The 16443-nt window shown below is 45.9% G+C and overlaps 1 protein-coding gene across 3 annotated transcripts in view; it reads right to left on the reverse strand.

Moving 5' to 3' along the window:
* Window positions 1-16443, reverse strand: part of RALY (RALY heterogeneous nuclear ribonucleoprotein) — an 87715-nt gene that overhangs the window by 45135 nt on the left and 26137 nt on the right. For 2 of the 3 annotated variants that reach the window (XM_011959465.1, XM_011959458.1), the window contains exon 2: window positions 3759-3841. The exons of the other annotated variant lie outside the window; for it this stretch is intronic. The gene's annotated coding sequence lies outside the window, so the exon portion shown is untranslated. The remainder of the gene's footprint in view (window positions 1-3758; window positions 3842-16443) is intronic. 3 annotated transcript variants of the gene reach the window in all.

Consider the following 16443-nt stretch of genomic DNA (forward strand, 5'->3'; position numbering starts at 1 on the left):
ATACAGTAGACACTATAAATACTTAATTTAACATTTTCTGAAAACTTTGGCTTTCAAGAGGAACCCAAAACCACCACAGAATTACCCAGCCCCACCCTCATCTTACTGAGGGACATAGTTGTGGAGGTGATGCTCCTAAATTAAGTGGCCTCCAGACTGTTGTTTTAACTTATTCTTCTTTCACCCCTCCCCTTTCAGTCAGCTTTCAGCTCTCACCCCTAGATGGTATTAATATAGCAGCTTTTCTCCCTTTTTTGATATGCTGCTTTTAATCTTATCGGGTTTTAGAAACCAAATGCTAAGCTTGTTACAACAACACGTAAAAATAAGAATAAATGGCTGGGCGTGGTGGCTCACGCCTGTAATCTCAGCACTTTGGGAGGCCAAAACGGGCGGATCACGAAGTCAGGAGATTGAGACCACCCTGGCTAACACAGTGAAACCCCGTCTCTACTAAAAATACAAAAATTAGCTGGGCGTGGTGGCGGGCGCCTGTAGTCCCAGCTACACAGGAGGCTGAGGCAGGAGAAAGGCGTGAACCCAGGAGGCGGAGCTTGCAGTGAGTGGAGATCGCACCACTGCACTCCAGCCTGGGCGACAGAGTGAGACTCCGTCTCAAAAAAATAAATAAATAAAAAATAAGAATAAATTAGCACTGTGCAAATACTTAAGGATGACAATGCTTTATTTCCCTCTTGTTTTTCAGTTGGACTCTGGAAAAATGAGGCTGTTAGATAAATAAGGTATTATATGGGTAGCTTATCATATATAAATGTATATATTATACATTGATTTACATGGAATCATTCATATTTTAAAAGTTAATAGTGGAGCTTCTTCACAGAGCAGTTATTACAGGAAGCGTATAAGATCCAAGCTTGGCACCCAGGCCAGGGAAAGGCCAGAAGCTGTAGAACTTTACATTAACAAGGCAAAAAGAAGTGTCAGCAAGAGCCTGGATATTCAGAGTAGGAGGGAAGGTAGGGGTCAAAACCCTCTGTGCACTCTCAGGCAGATAGAAGAACAGAATATCCATTGTTAAAACACAGTATGAAGAGAATGGTCTCCATCGTTGGTAAAGGGGGAGAACAAGATGGCAGAAAAACTGGAATGACCACGGCCTCCATAAAATGTGAGGCTACAGTACAAGAGCCTTTTTCAGTAGCAGTAAGCAGGGGCAGGCAGGGAACCTAGGGCCAAAGGAGGAATAGCCTTCTTCAAGAGATGACAGCAGGGAACAAGGCAACACCTCAGTGGAGTGCCAACTCCTGTTGGGATGGGCTCTTGGGAACTGCTGTAGTATCCTATGCCAGGGTTCATGAGTGCACTTAAACCTGCACTCTGAAGCCTACACACTGCAAATCGTGGCTGCCTGTGCTACCTGGCTTTGTCATCTGTGCCACTTGGCTTTGTCATCTGTGCCCTGGAATCCTTTTCCTTAAGGAAAAACTAAGCTATGGGTAGGGCCTGCAAAAGAAAGGAGAGGAGGAGAAGGGCATAAGAGAAGATTTACAGTGAAAATTTCCAGAGGAAAATCCTCCCATTTACTTTTGGGGAATGGGGTGGCAAACAGGTCAGGGACTGAGATGCCACAGATACTATTATATTTTGGATGCTGGACTCCTCCAAACCTCTTGCTGAAATCTGATCCCCAATGTTTAAAGTGGGACCTAATGGGAGGGGTTTGGATTGCTGGGGGCAGATCCCTCATGAACAGATTAATCCCCTCACTGGAAGGAGGGTAGGGGAAGCGAGTGAATTCTCACTCTTTTTGTTCCTATAACAGACGGCTGTTAAGAAGAGCCTAGCATCTCCCTTCTCCCTCTCTTACCATCTGATTTCTAGCCACAGCAGTTCCCTTTCCACCACAGTAGAAGCAGCCTAAGGCCCTCACTGGGTGCAGACACCCAATCTTGAACTTTTCCCGACATCCAAATTGTGAGACAAATAAACCTTTCTTCTTTATAAATTACTCAGCCTCAGGTACTCCTTTATAACAACATAAAACGAGCTAAGACGGACACTTAAAATGCTTTCCTCTCACTTTGTTTCATTCATGCTGCTTTACAATTCACAAAGTTTTCCAACTTGCATTTCTCATTTGATTCTCTGTAACATACCTGCATGGTTGGTGTACACGAGACATGAGGGGACAGGGAGGCACTCCGACTTTACAAACAGGGGAATGAAGACTGTCCAAGGGCACACGTTGAGAGAAGATAAAAACCCAGGTTTCTCAACTTCAAGCCAGTACTCAGGTCCTTATCCTGTACTGGCCCAAGTGTTTATGAGATAACATGTGTTACAGAGGTATTCTTCTTGTTCTGGTCACTTTAGCCTGGGCCTCTGCCTGCTTGAAGGTTCTTCCTATCTTTCAGTCTAGTAGCTCCCTTCACTAGAAATACCACTGCTCAGAGGGACCTCCAACTCCTACCTGCCCTGTTCAGCCCCTCAACTGAATCTCCTTTCTGAATTCCTAAGTCTGCCTTCTTGAACTTTGTAAGAAAATTCAGAATTAGAGAGGGAAATTAGCGGCCCAAGGAAAGCCTGTCAGGTCAGGAAGAACAATGGCATTTATGGTCAGACTGACCTGGGTTCTAACATCAGCTTTATGGATTCCCAGGTGTGAACCCTGGGCAAATTATTTCAGTTCCTGCGCCTCAATTTCCTCATCTATAAAATGAGGTTTCAGAGCAGGCTGTGGTGGTACATGCCTATAATCCCAGCTACTCAGGAGGCTGAGGCAGGAGGATCACTTGAGCCTAGGAGTTTGAGACCAGCCTGGGCAACACAGTGACACCTGTCTCCCAAAAACAAAAATAAAACCCCACACACACAAACAAAAAGGGATTTGTCTAGATTGATATCAGTAACACAGTAAGTTCTTAATGTGTGGATTTTCCTTCCTTCTCACCATCTGTCAGGTTCCCCTGACATCCCATTTATAAAGCCTTAATCACTCCACTCTCACCATTATTCATACGACATTTTGCAGAACTGAAGAAACTACAGGATTTTCTGGAGCTGACCTAGGAGCTTGGCAGATTACAGTAAAAACTAAAGCTAAGAAAGTCTCTAGGGTGCCGGGCGCGGTGGCTCACACCTGTAATCCCACCACTTTGGGAGGCTGAGGCAGGCAGATCACCTGAGGTCAGGAGTTCGAGACTAGTCTGACCAACGTGGAGAAACCCCGTCTCTACTAAAAAATATGAAATTAGCCAGGCATGGTGGTGCATGCCTGTAATCCTAGTTACTCAGGAGGCTGAGGCAGGAGAATTGCTTGAACCCGGAGGCAGAGGTTGCAGTGAGCCAAGATCACACCATTGCACTCCAGCCTGGGCAACAAGAGCGAAACTCTGTACCTGCCTCCCACCCCCCAAAAAAAAAAAGTATCTAAGGGCTGTGAGGTCATGTTAAAGAGCTTGTGAGAGGACAGGTACAGCCGCCAGGTGCCAGGATAGCTCCCCACCCGCCACATCCCAGTAGAAAGCAGCTAGTAGAAGCAAGAAGGAAACAGACCTGCTCTGCCTTATTCATGGCAAATGATCCCAGGCATTCTTGTGGCAACTCTAGGAGAGCAGTCTCAACCCTCCTCCCAGTTCAGAAAGTCACCTGTGCAACATCCGACCTCTTAGACATGGAGTAGGAAGATAATCATTTATGAGTTATCTGTACTGAAGGTAAAAACAATCCCCAAACTAGTTACCCACCATGTTGGCCTAAGCTTGCCCAGAGCTTTCCCAGGCACCCTCACTCACCAGTAACAATGCTGAGCTTAGCCAGCCGTTTCCTCCTTTGGGTTACAGGGTCAGCACCACCTGCCTCCAGGAATAGGGCTCACCTATAATAGAGAGAAAAGTCCATTAGGGGTGCTGCTCAGAACAGGCAGTAGGCATTCAAAATTTCTGCCCTCGCCAGGCGCGGTGGCTCAAGCCTGTAATCCCAGCACTTTGGGAGGCCGAGACGGGCGGATCACGAGGTCAGGAGATTGAGACCATCCTGGCTAACACGGTGAAACCCCATCTCTACTAAAAATACAAAAATCTAGCCGGGCGAGGTGGCGGGCGCCTGCAGTCCCAGCTACTCCGGAGGCTGAGGCAGGAGAATGGCGTAAACCCGAGAGGCGGAGCTTGCAGTGAGCTGAGATCCGGCCATGGCACTCCAGCCCCGGCAACAGAGCGAGACTCCGTCTCAAAAAAAAAAAAAAATTCTGCCCTCACACATTTTGCATCCTAGCAAAAGACAGGTCAATTATTTACAGCATATAATTTCAAGTAGTGCTAAGCGTCATAAAGAAAAACAGAGCAGGCCTGGCGTGGTGGCTCATGCGAGGCAGGAGAATCGCTTGAACCTGGGAGGGGGAGGTTCCAGTGAGCCGAGATCACGCCACTGCACTCCAGCCTGGGCAACAGAGCGAGACTCCGACTAAAAATACAAAAAAAAAAATTAGCCAGGCATGGTGGTGGGCGCCTGTAATCCCAGCTACTCGGGAGGCTCAGGCAGGAGAATCACTCGAACCTGGGAGGGGGAGGTTCCAGTGAGCCGAGATCACGCCACTGCACTCCAGCCTGGGCGACAAGAGCGAGACTCCATCTCAAAAAAAAAAAAAAGGAAGGAAAGCAAGGTAAGGGAATAAAGAATGACAAAAGGTAAGGGTGAAGTCTATTTTAGATAAAATGGTCAGGGAGGGGCCTCTATAAGGGGTGACATCCAGAGAGATTTGAATGAAGTGAGGGGGTAAGACATGCAAAGATCTGAGGGAAGAGTGTTCCAGGGAGAGAACAGCAAGTACAAAGGCCCTGTGGCCTTGGTATGTTTAAGGAACAAGAAGACTAATAATATAGCTAGAATGGAGTCATAAGGAAAATGAGGTATACTAGAGACACAAGAAGGGATTTGTTCTGTATTTTATGTATGAGAAAATTAAGGTTTGGAGACTAGGTTACTTGCCCAAGATCAAAATAAGTCAAGTGGTAAAACTGGGAGTCAAACTCAGGTCTTCCAGACAACTCTAACTCACTTGTGCCCCAGGCTCCTCCAGGCTTAGATAACCTAGATTCTAGCTGAGACAAACTTTCAAGCATTCTGAGATTTATTTCAGTTTTCTGTGCTCAGATCCCTCCTCTGTTCGGTGAGGATGGTGAAGAGAAATCCCTATATATTCATTCCCAGGAATGTGGAATAGAATAGAGCAGACTCTAGAATAAGAAGAGTAGCACATACTTGGCACATACTAGGCACTGATATAAACCTTTTATTTGTATTAACGCATTTAGTCTTCACAATATTTTAAGGTTGGTGTGTTATTTTGCTAATGGGGAAACTGAGGCACAAAGAAATTAAGTACATTTGCTCATTGCACAGCTAACAAGATGGTGGAGCTGGGATTTGAACCCAGAAGTCCAACTCCAGGGCTTGCCCTCTTAACCTCACATTACATGTAACAATTCTCAAAAACAGAAGAAGGCAGGAAACATGTTCTCTTGTTCTAGTTTACATGGCTCACAGTCCCCCACCCATCTACACCCAAGCCTGACATCTGCTCCATACACTTGCAGTCCAGGCTTTTTACCGAATACAAGTTGAATGACTCCTGAGTCCTTCAGCCAGGTGGTTCCAGAGGCTTCTCTCATCTCTAGTTACTGTAATCTCAAAGCTATGATAATAACAACGGCCATTTAATAACAACTGTGCATTTACTGCACAGTTGGAAACAGAGTAGGTACTGGCCTAAGCACTATTTTATTTCAGAGGGAGTGAAAGTTGCTCCAAGTCATGAGTAGAGGGATTGAGGGTGCGGGGGGCCTCCAGGTCTGGAACAAAGCAGCAAGCACAAGGAATCGAAGGATCTCTGCAGCTCTGGATCAAAAGACAAAGGCAGAGGCACCAGGGAGTGGGGTGCTAAAGGGACTGGACTATCAACACCTCCAATCAACAAGTCAACAAACTCAATTCATCTTCTGTTTCCCAGCCTCTATGATTCAGAGAATGGCATAACCATTCTCCCAGGTACTCAGACTCCAAATATTCATGGTCTCAACCCCTCTTTCTCTCTCTGCCCCATTCCTACAACAGCCAAATCCTTGTGGGGTTTTTTTTTCCCCTCTGAGAGCTCTATTTTTTTCCTAAGAGCTCATCCAAATCATTATTTTCTTTTTTTTTTTCAACATAGTCTCACTCTGTCGCCCAGGCTGGAGTATAATGGCACAATCTCGGCTCGCTGCAATCTCTGGCCCCCCAGGTTCAAGCAATTCTCCTGCTTCAGCCTCCCAAGTAGCTCGGATTACAGGCGCCGGCCACCACGCCCGGCTGATTTTGTATTTTTAGTAGAGACGGGGTTTCTCCATGTTAGTCAGGCTGGTCTCGAACTCCCGACCTCAGGTGATCCACCTGCCTTGGCCTCCCGAAGTATTATTTATTCCCTACTTTGTCAACTTCCTCTTGGTTCAGGATCACATTATCTCTTGCTTGCACTACTGGAATATTTCTCAAAACTTACTGACATTACAAAGGCAGACTGTTACAGGAGTCTCTTGCCTGGTCTCTGTTTCACTAGTCTCCCCTACACCTCTTACTCCAATCCATGAGATCCACACTGCCAGACTAATGGTCCTAATGCCACTTCCCTGCTCAAAAAAAGTCATGGCTCCCAGTCACCTCAGCCTTGCTCTTAGGTATGCCAGTATCTGGTCATCATCTGCCTTACTTCTACTGTGGGCTTTCCACCTCCCATATTTTTTGTCTATACTGTTATCTCACTGGACTTGCCCTTCTTCATTTATACACATTCAAACCCTTCTTAATTTTCAAGGCCTAGTGAATCTATGACGTTATCCTGAACCCTTTTCTCGCCACTCTCTCTGCCATGTCCTTGAAACATCTCCCGCTTGTGGGTATATTCACTTCTGGTCTCACCATTAGCTAAGGCCTCAGGAATACAATACCCCTGGTTCCCCTTCTTCCTTGTAAAAATTCCTGCTTCTTCCAAAGAATGGAGACCTAGTCAGTTACAAGATTTCTTTTTTATTTTTTAAGATAGGGTCTTGCTGTGTTGCCCAGGCTGGAGTGCAGTAGTGCAATCTCAGCTCACTGCAACCTCCACCTCCCGGGTACAAGCGATTCTCCTGTATCAGCCACTCAAGTAGCTGGGATTACAGGCACGTGCCACCACGTCTGGCTAATTTTTGTTTTTAGTGGAGACGGAGTTTCACCATGTTGGCCAGGCTAGTCTCAAACTCCTGACCTCAAATTATCTGCTTGCCTCGGCCTCCCAAAGTGCTGGGATCACAGGCGTGAGTCACTGCGCCCAGCCAGTTATAAGATTTCTGTTTCTATTCCTCCTACTTAGTCTGGATCTATCTCCCAACAAGAGACCTGAGTTCTAATCTTCATCTCAGATCCCTCATCTGCAAAATGGGAATTCCTATACTGCTAACACAAGGATTTTATGATCACATGTTTTTATCAATGTGATAACAGGTGAGGAAAACAGCAGAGTTAGGATGGGAGAGTCCCAGCCAGGTTTTTTATAGTTCTTCTTGTAAGCTGAAAAACACAGTACATACACAAACCTTCTATCTAATTAGTCAAAAAATATTTCCTGATACTAGCTGTACTGGTTGGCTTTGCTATGTACACAGCTCTGAGTGAGGGGTTATGGAGGACGCACAGATGACTGAGAACAGTCTTTATACTTAGGCACTTGGCATTCAGGATGGGACTATGATGTCCCACAAAAAAATTACTAAGAATATTAGGCAGGATCTAACAGTTCAAAGAATGTTATATATTGTGAAAGTGAAGAAACAAATCAGTCTGACCTGGGGTTGTCTCAGAAGCTTCACAGAAGAAGCAAAGATTTAAGCCAAGCCTTGATGCAGGGTGACAGAAAGACATGGGCTGCTACTATGCCTCAGGCATGAGGCTGGGTGTTAAACTGTTAATCCTTATGATACCCTGTGAAGTAGGTGATGACATGCCCATTTTACAACCAAGGTAACCGAAGACAGGTGAGGCTAAGTGTGCCATTCAAGGTCAAACAGCTAGTAAGCAACAAGGCTAGAATTTGAACGCAGGTCTGCTTTACTTTACTCCAGAGCCTACGTACTCTCATGATCTGCCTTACTTTATTACATAGCAACATGAAAGAAGACCAGATAAACTAAAGTTCTTTCTATCCTCAAAATTCAATGATTGAATGGAGGATGTGAAGGGAGTGGGGGTTGTGTGCTCACTGCTGCTACATCTTCTCCATAAGATTGTGACCTTATGGCAGGATTAGGGTCTTATGAACTGTCATATGGGTCTTGGGTGATGTAGGATTAGGGTCTTCTGAACTACCTGCCAGGCTCTGTGTCAGTCTAAGTATCTGACACGTGAGTTAATCAAGGAATAAACAAAACCTGCCCAGTAACTCTTATTCTGAGGACTAGAAGTAAAGTCCAAAATCTCAAGCTCCATATTCAGAGTCTCAGCCCCAGTATCTGTATCAACCAAATACCTACTAATCTGTTGGCTTAAGGTGTCCTTTTCCCATTCTTGTTTTCGTAATTTAAGGGAGATGTGAGGAGTGAAAAGGCAGGGAGCAGAGAAAAGAGGATGGGAAAGGGGTAAAGGGAGAATAGGTAAGGAAGGAGACACCTAAACAGGTTTAAAATGTCTAAGGTTTGGGAGGCCGAGGTGGGTGGATCATGAGGTCAGGAGATCGAGACCATCCTGGCTAACACCGTGAAACCCCGTCTCTACTAAAAATACACACACACACACACACACACACACAAATTAGCCGGGCGTGATGGCGGGCGCCTGTAGTCCCAGCCACTTGGGAGGCTGAGGCAGGAGAATAGCGTGAAACCGGGAGGCAGAGCTTGCAGTGAGCCGAGAACGCACCATGCGCTCCAGCATGGGCGACAGAGCAAGACTCTGTCTCAAAAAAACTAAAATAAAATAAATAAAATGTCTGAGGTCTAGACTTTGGAAAAGATCTTTTTCCTTCTGGTACCAGAACCAAGGACTTTTATTCAAAAGAGAAGCAGCAGGAATTTCTCTTTATAAATGTTAAATGAAGGGAGTGTGCTTGTGCAAACTCCAAACTAAATTTGTCAACAGGAGGTAAAGTGAAGCACTTATCGACAAGTTGCTCAGGGCTCCAACCCTCAGTCCTCACTATTGCCCCGCCCCAGCCCAACCTCTGCCTGGTTTAAGCTGAAGCCTGCAGAGGTCAGAAGACAAGCAGGTTCTTTCTCTTGTCACAGCTTCCTCCTCTATCAGCATTATTCCAAGCTGACAAGCCCTGGGAGTATATCCTTCCTTGTGGTTAAGAAGTTACTGACATCCCCTGGACCTTTCCCCAATAGCTCCCTGTCATGAAAGCTCTGTTGAAAAACCTTCCTTATCCTCTAAAAAAAGAAAACCCAGGAATCTACTACTGGAGGCTAGGGAAAGGAGCCAGGAAGTGAATGAAGAGTGAAAATTATAGGAAGCCTGGATCTGGACATCAAAGGGTGGGGAATCAAGCAAAAGGTCTGGGACAAGAGAAAAGGAGCATTCCCAGTGGGCCGAAGACGAAAGATTTTGGTAGAGGAAATAATCTCCTACATGTCCCTACAGAACTCTTGCTGTTTAGAATAAGCAAGCTCCAGGGCCCATAGGAAGACTGGCTGAAAGAGGTGCTGGGCCAGGTGAGGTGGCTCACGCCTGTAATTCCAGCACTTTGGGAAGCTGAGGTGGGCGGATCACCTGAGGTCAGGAGTTCAACACGAGCCTGGCCAACACGGCGAAACTCCGTCTCTACTAAAAACATAAAAAAATTAGCTGGGTGTGGTGGTGCATGCCTGTAGTCCCAGCTACTCCGGAGGCTGAGGCAGAAGAGCTTGAATCCAGGCGGCAGAGGATGCAGTGAGCTGAATTCGCACTACTGCACTCCAGCCTGGGCAACAGAGTGAGACTGTCTTAAAAAAGAGAGAGAGAGAGAGAGAGCTGTTGCTGAAGGGTTATCTTCCTCAAGAGACAGGAAGAGAAAGGGAAGCTGGGTTCCCCAGGCCTCTGGGGTGGCAACCAAGACACGAGTGAGCAGCCACAGCCACAGGAGATAATCTCAGCCTAATGGCTCCAGGCTCCCTCAGGAAGGGCTCCCCTGAAGGCAGTCTCCAACCCATTTCTGCTACAGTCAGCACTCGAGGGCTCACAACTGACCACACACAGGGAGTAAAAGACTGGCACAAGGCAAAGGCACAGGGCAAATGGCCCTCGTCCCACAAGCTAACTTGCCAATCTATTTGATAGTTGGGTTCCAGCTCCCCTAACCTCTCAGCCTCAAAACTGCCTCAACCCTTCTCTAAGACTTGCTTATCCCAGCCTTTACTAAACCCCGTGGTCTTGCAGTTCTTCCAGACTCCTCCCCTCACAAGGATACCTGAACTTGACTCTTGTAACTGGCTCTACTGTATGGTTGCCTATGCTCAGGCACAATAAAACAACTGGCTGTGTTGCTGTGGGGGTAAAGAAAATGACCTCACAACATAATAAAAAATGCAGCCAGAACACAAAATGGCTCAGTAAAACCCTCCCATACTCCCAAACAAAGACAGGTGTCAGGATGCCCAGTGTACCAAAAAGTAGGCCCTAGAGGACAGCTGGTTTCTTAATGACAGGTGACATTAGGGGTCTTGAGCCCAACCCATGTTCACGTATGAGAACATAATGCATGCCATAAATAGATGAAACTCAATCTAGGCAGTCTCCAAGCTGCCTGGAGGAACGTCCACAGAATACAACAGATGTGCAAGACAATCATTCTTGCCTCTGCATTTTCTGGGTAGCTAACAGCATTTCTCCTTTCTCAGCTGAAGCAATCTCTAGTTTTCCCCTCCTCTTTCCCTAGAAGATCCAACCCGCAGGAATTATCAAGGGAGGCACAAGTAATTACTGTTTTCTTTTCTCCACGCTAATGAGACAGTTGGATGGTTCCTCTTCCCCCTCTCGAGCTGGAAGTGAGAATCTAAAGCTTTATAATCAGTAACCAACATACCAAAGCTCCGACCAAACACTGCTCTGTGCAACTGAGACCATGTAGAAATGGCTTTCATGCCCCTGATGAGACCAGAGCTGGAAGGGTTCAACCATTTTACAAAAAGGGAGGTAAGACCAGAGCAGGGAGGGGGAATCTGTCCAAAGTCATACAGAGGGGAAGTCAGTGGCAGGGCCAGAACCCAGTCTCCTTATTCCTAACCAAGCCACCTCTCACCTCACTCAGACTTCATACAGTATGGAATAACTTTGGAGGGGACCTCAATGTGGAGGCTGGAACTGCAAATTTCAAGTTTACATATCAATGTTTGAATAGGTATTCAAAAACCAATGACAGGCTGGGTGTGGTGGCTCACGCCTGTAATCCCAGCACTTTGGGAGGCCAAGGCGGGCAGATCACCTGAGATTATCAAGACCAGCCTGGCCAACATGGTCAACCGCCGACTCTACTAAAAATACAAAAAAAAAAAAAAATTAGCCAGGCATGGTGGCACGCACCTGTAGTCCCAGCTACTCAGGAGGCGGAGGCAGGAGTGAGACTTCATCTCAACAACAACAACAAAAAAGCAATGACGCTGCTCTAACTGCAGATGTAGATTCAGTCCAGGAACTCCGGTTCCAGGGTGGAGTGCTAGGATCTGAGAGATAATACCAATTTCACCCAAAAATTAAAATCATAAGTGGATGGTCAGGCAAAACGGAATCTGTGAAAAATTCAATAAGGATTCAGTTTCAGTGTAGGTACATGGATGGGAGTTAAGGGTAAGACTGTTTCATTTCCTGCCTGGAATCAGAATTAGTCTGAGAACTGGATTTGAATTGCTGAATCCCACCTGAAGTGAGAGAGGCGAGGGACTTTAGAAGCTGATAGGGATGCAGTCTTCGGGTTAAAAAAATAAGCCTTGTTAGAGTCTACAAATTATTTCAGCTTAAAAAATTGAACCATTTTCCTCTTGCACAGCATTTGCAAATGCTGGTTCCTTTCCCCAGAGGCCATGTCTTCCTTTTTCTCTGACCATGGCTAGTTAGCTCTGGGCTAGAGCATCCTTCAGTCCTCCTGTTTTACCTTGGGCACTCTTCAGTAAAAGCCCCTGATAATGCCAGGTTCAGTTTCTTCATCTGTGAACTAAGGGGATTGGACTAGTAGACTGAGGTCCCAGTGCCCAATGTTCTATACTCGAGAGCTCATTTATCCACCAGACCCAACATTCATTTTTAAAGAAAACTCTGGACCCCATCCATGTACCTAGATACCAACTCTTCCTCCCTGTTATTATACCATAGACTGACTGTGGGGCTCTTTTGATACTCCAGCATATGATCAGTGCTGACCATAAGGCTTCACTTTCTGGAGTGCACAAAATTAGGTGCTTTATTCTATAAAAGGGCTCAGTTCCACATGAGATCCCTCGTCTTAGTCACCCGCCTAAGACTTTAGCCCCTGCCACCCCCACCCCCCCGAACTAAAGCCCAGCTCAAAATCCAAGGACAGGCCTCCCCACGAATGGTCATTGTCCAGAGACTGCCTGCCAGCCTAAATGTCCACTTGGGCTTACTGCTCTCTCCACCCCTCTGTAAGGAAGGCAGCATATAGTAGAAACAACCAGCAGACAGACCTAGGTTTAAGTCCTGGCTCTGCCACCAAAACTGGGTATCCTTAGTGCTCTGACCATTGTTTACCTGCCTGTCTCTTCTATCACTCTTCCCTACTTGGGAGCAAGAAATATTTAGTTGTTTTCCCGTATTTGCAATGAGTCAGTCATTGTCTACTGAATGATACTCTCTAAAACTGAAGTTGTCACATTTGTAAAATGGTAACTAAATCACCTACCTCAGAATAGTGAAGATAAATGAGGGGGAAAAAGTATGTAAACTGCCTAGACTATGCCTGGCCCTTTTTCCTCTACTGTATCTTGGATTCCCAGAGCAAAAGTTTGCCTGTACTGAACTACATCACCCATCCTGGAGACATCATGACTTGCTGACAGGGTCTTTTCCACTCTAGCAATCAGATTGACTGCCAGTTCCTGGAACCCTACCAATAAAAACAGATATGACTACTCTCCTCACGGGTGAAGGTAGTGAATTTCAAGCAAATGATCTCTGAGCATATACTAATATTCTAGATTGAAAAGAGAGGGGAACTTTGGGGAAAAAAATGCTATGCTATGAAGCTGGAGCCTTAAAGAAGAAATCCCAAGTCCCAAAAAGTGGCTGAAGATACCTGTACTGGAGTCTACAGAAGGGCCAGAGACATGAAATGAATTGCCTTAGGTCACATAGGAAGCTGAAGGCAGAAATGAGCTTAAAACTCACCACTGTGGTCTCCCTAGATGGTACTTTTTCCATCCTTCAGGGCAGATGCACAGTGCTGAAGGAAAAAGGAAGTGAGGCATAGGAGGCTGAGTAGAGTGGCAGGGAGAGGCACACAGGGATGTCAAGTGGCACTTACACAGTTTCTGTTTGGTAAAGGTGACTGACGGATAAAGCCAGCCTTTAGTTTCGTAGGGGCCTTATGTGCTCTGGCAGTTGAGGGCCAGAAACAAATTCAAACTGGACAGAACAAGTGTCAACAGTTATGGAGGGAAAAGGGATAGGGTGTCTCAAAGTATCATAAGCCCCTCCACCCACAACATCAGCTGCTTTGAGTGATCAAAACCTTCTGCCTACCCATCCCCAACTTCTCAACTCATACTATGTTCCAGATTTTCTATGGTATCTGTTTTTTCCACTAGAGGGCCCTCAAACTTAAAAACTAGGGGTTAGGTTTAAGGTATGGAGAAGAGAATAAGACCTTTGTCCGGGCTGTGTGTGGTGGCTCCCATCTATAATCCCAGTAGTTTGGGAGGCAGTGACAGGAGATCACTTGAGCCCAGGAGTTCGAGAACAGCATGGGCAGCCAAGTGAGACATTGTCTTTATTAAAAAAAAAGAAAGAAAGAGAAGGCTGAGTGTGGTGGCTCATGCCTGTAATCCCACCATTTTGGGTGGCCATGGTGGAAGGATCACTTTGGGAGGCCAGGAGTTGAGGACCAGCCTGGGCAACAGAGCAAGACCCGTCTCTATTTAAAAAAAAAAAAAATCAATAATAAGAAAGTTTAAAAGAACAAATTTTTAACAAAGAGTTCCGTCTCCTGAGGAAGATCTGATTGATGAGTCTTTTCTTTATTGTACTCATTATATTCACCCGAACTTCTGAGTTAAGGGACTGGCCCAAGGTCACACAGCTAATAAAGACAAATCAGGACTTGCCTGTGTATCAAGTATCCTTTTATGGCCATGGCTGCTATGGTTTGAATGTGTCCCCTAAAGCTCATGTGTTGGAAACTTAATCCCTAAAGCAACAATGTTGAGAGGGGGGACTCTGAGAGGCAAAATTCGGGCATGAGGGCTCTGCCTTCATGAATGGATTAATGTCATTATTGCAGGAAAGTGTTTCCTATCTTGAGAGTGGGTTTATTACAAAAGTGAGTTCGGCCCTCCTGCTCTCTCTCACCATGTGATGCCTTCTGCCACGTTTTTATGCAGCAACAAGGCCCTCACCAGATGCGGCCCCTGGTGAGGGGCCCTGGACTTCCCCGCCTCCAGAAGCATGAGTCAAACAAACTTATAGTGTTTGTAAATTACTCAGTCTATGGTATTCTGTTACAGAAGCACAAAATGGACTAAGACTTTCAGCCTGGCACAGTGGCTCATGCCTATAATCCCAGCACTTTGGGAGGTCCAGGCAGGTAGATCACTTGAGGTCAGGAGTTCAAGACCAGTCTGGCCAACATGGCAAAACCCCATCTCTACTAAAAATACAAAAATTAGCTGGGCGTGGTGGTGCACACCTGCAATCCCAGCTACTTGGGAAGCTGAGGCACAAGAACCACTTGAACCCAGGAGGCGGAGGATGCAGTGAGCCAAGACTGCGCCACTGCACTCCAGTCTGGGTGACAGTGAGACTCTGTCTCAAAAAATAATAATAATAATTAAAAAGAAAAAGAAAAAGACAGTGACTTTCAGCAAATTTGATTTTTATAAAGTTTTGAGAGGTAGGTAAGACAGGTGTTCTCTGCTAAATCATGTCCCTTCTTCAAATACCTGCAATCCATTTCAGGCCTAGTTCTGACATTTATCTTCTCTTACAGAACCTGCATAACTACCTTCTTATTTACAGGTCAGCAAACTTTTTCTGTATAGGATCAGATAGTAATTAGGCTTTGTGGGCTACCACAGTCTGTGTGGTATTCAACTTTGCCATTGTAGTGCAAAAGCAATCACGGATGAACAAACAAGTGTGACTGTGTTCCAGTAAAACTTTACAAACGAGGCAGTGGGCTAGATTTGGCCCACTAGTTTGCTGACACCTGTTCTAACTAATTTGTCTCCAATCACCTCTGTCGCCTAATTCATTATTCCTATCACAGTCCTGCAACTTCAGTGGATCCCCTTTGCCTACAGGATGGTTTAAACTCTACCCTTATTCATCCTCTACATCCTTTTCCTGCGCACTGCATTCCAATCACACTGAGTTGTAATCTGACAGCTTCTACCATTCCTCATGCTGTTCCCTAACATCCGCAATGACTTTCTCCATCCCTTGCCAATATCACCTACTTAGAGACAAGTCCAAATGCCAACACCTGGGAGAAGTCTTTGCCAATGATTCCCCCCCACCACCACCCCCATGGGAGTTAACCTTCACTTTCCCTGACTAGCTTCCTTCCCAGGTAATCTGTCCAGCACATCCTCCACTTATATGTGTTACAGTGAACCTTCACATGCCTATCTAATTTACTGGAAGTACTTGAAAAACAGAAACTGTGTCTCATATGTCTATACACTATTTTCAGAACCTGGTACACAGTGCGCACTCAAGCTTCCTATCTACCGAATAAAGCTTGCTCTGTCTTACATAATTTGTTATGTATATGGTTGTCCCTCACCCACCACTACCTCCCCACTCCTCCAGAATTCTAAGTTTCTCAAGGGCAGGGACTGTATCTTACTCAACTCTGTGTCCCCTGCAGTACCTAACAGAGCACCCAGTGTCTGCCTACTGAACAGGCTTCTAGGCCGAATAGATTACTAGAACATGGGGATCTTTGGTTCTAGCAGAACCATGAGACGACCCACAGCATCAAAGAACCCTTCAATCTGCTTTATGGCCTTGCCCCTACCTCCCATCCCATCATGTTTTTGGGTCCGGCCAGGTAACCACTTAAAGCAGAGGCCAAGACCAGGCATCTCACTAGGTTGCTCTCGCCTGTGCTGCATTAAAGGAACTGGAACTATGTGAAGAGCAGAAGGATCTTTTTTTTTTTCGAGACGGAGTCTCACTGTGTCGCTCAGGCTGGAGTGCAAGTGGCACGATCTCAACTCACTGCAACCTCCACCTTTTGGGTCCGGCCAGGTAACCACTTAAAGCAGA

This window comes from Colobus angolensis, unplaced genomic scaffold (genome assembly GCF_000951035.1).
Source record: "Colobus angolensis palliatus isolate OR3802 unplaced genomic scaffold, Cang.pa_1.0 Scaffold114, whole genome shotgun sequence".
Lineage (NCBI taxonomy): Eukaryota > Metazoa > Chordata > Mammalia > Primates > Cercopithecidae > Colobus > Colobus angolensis.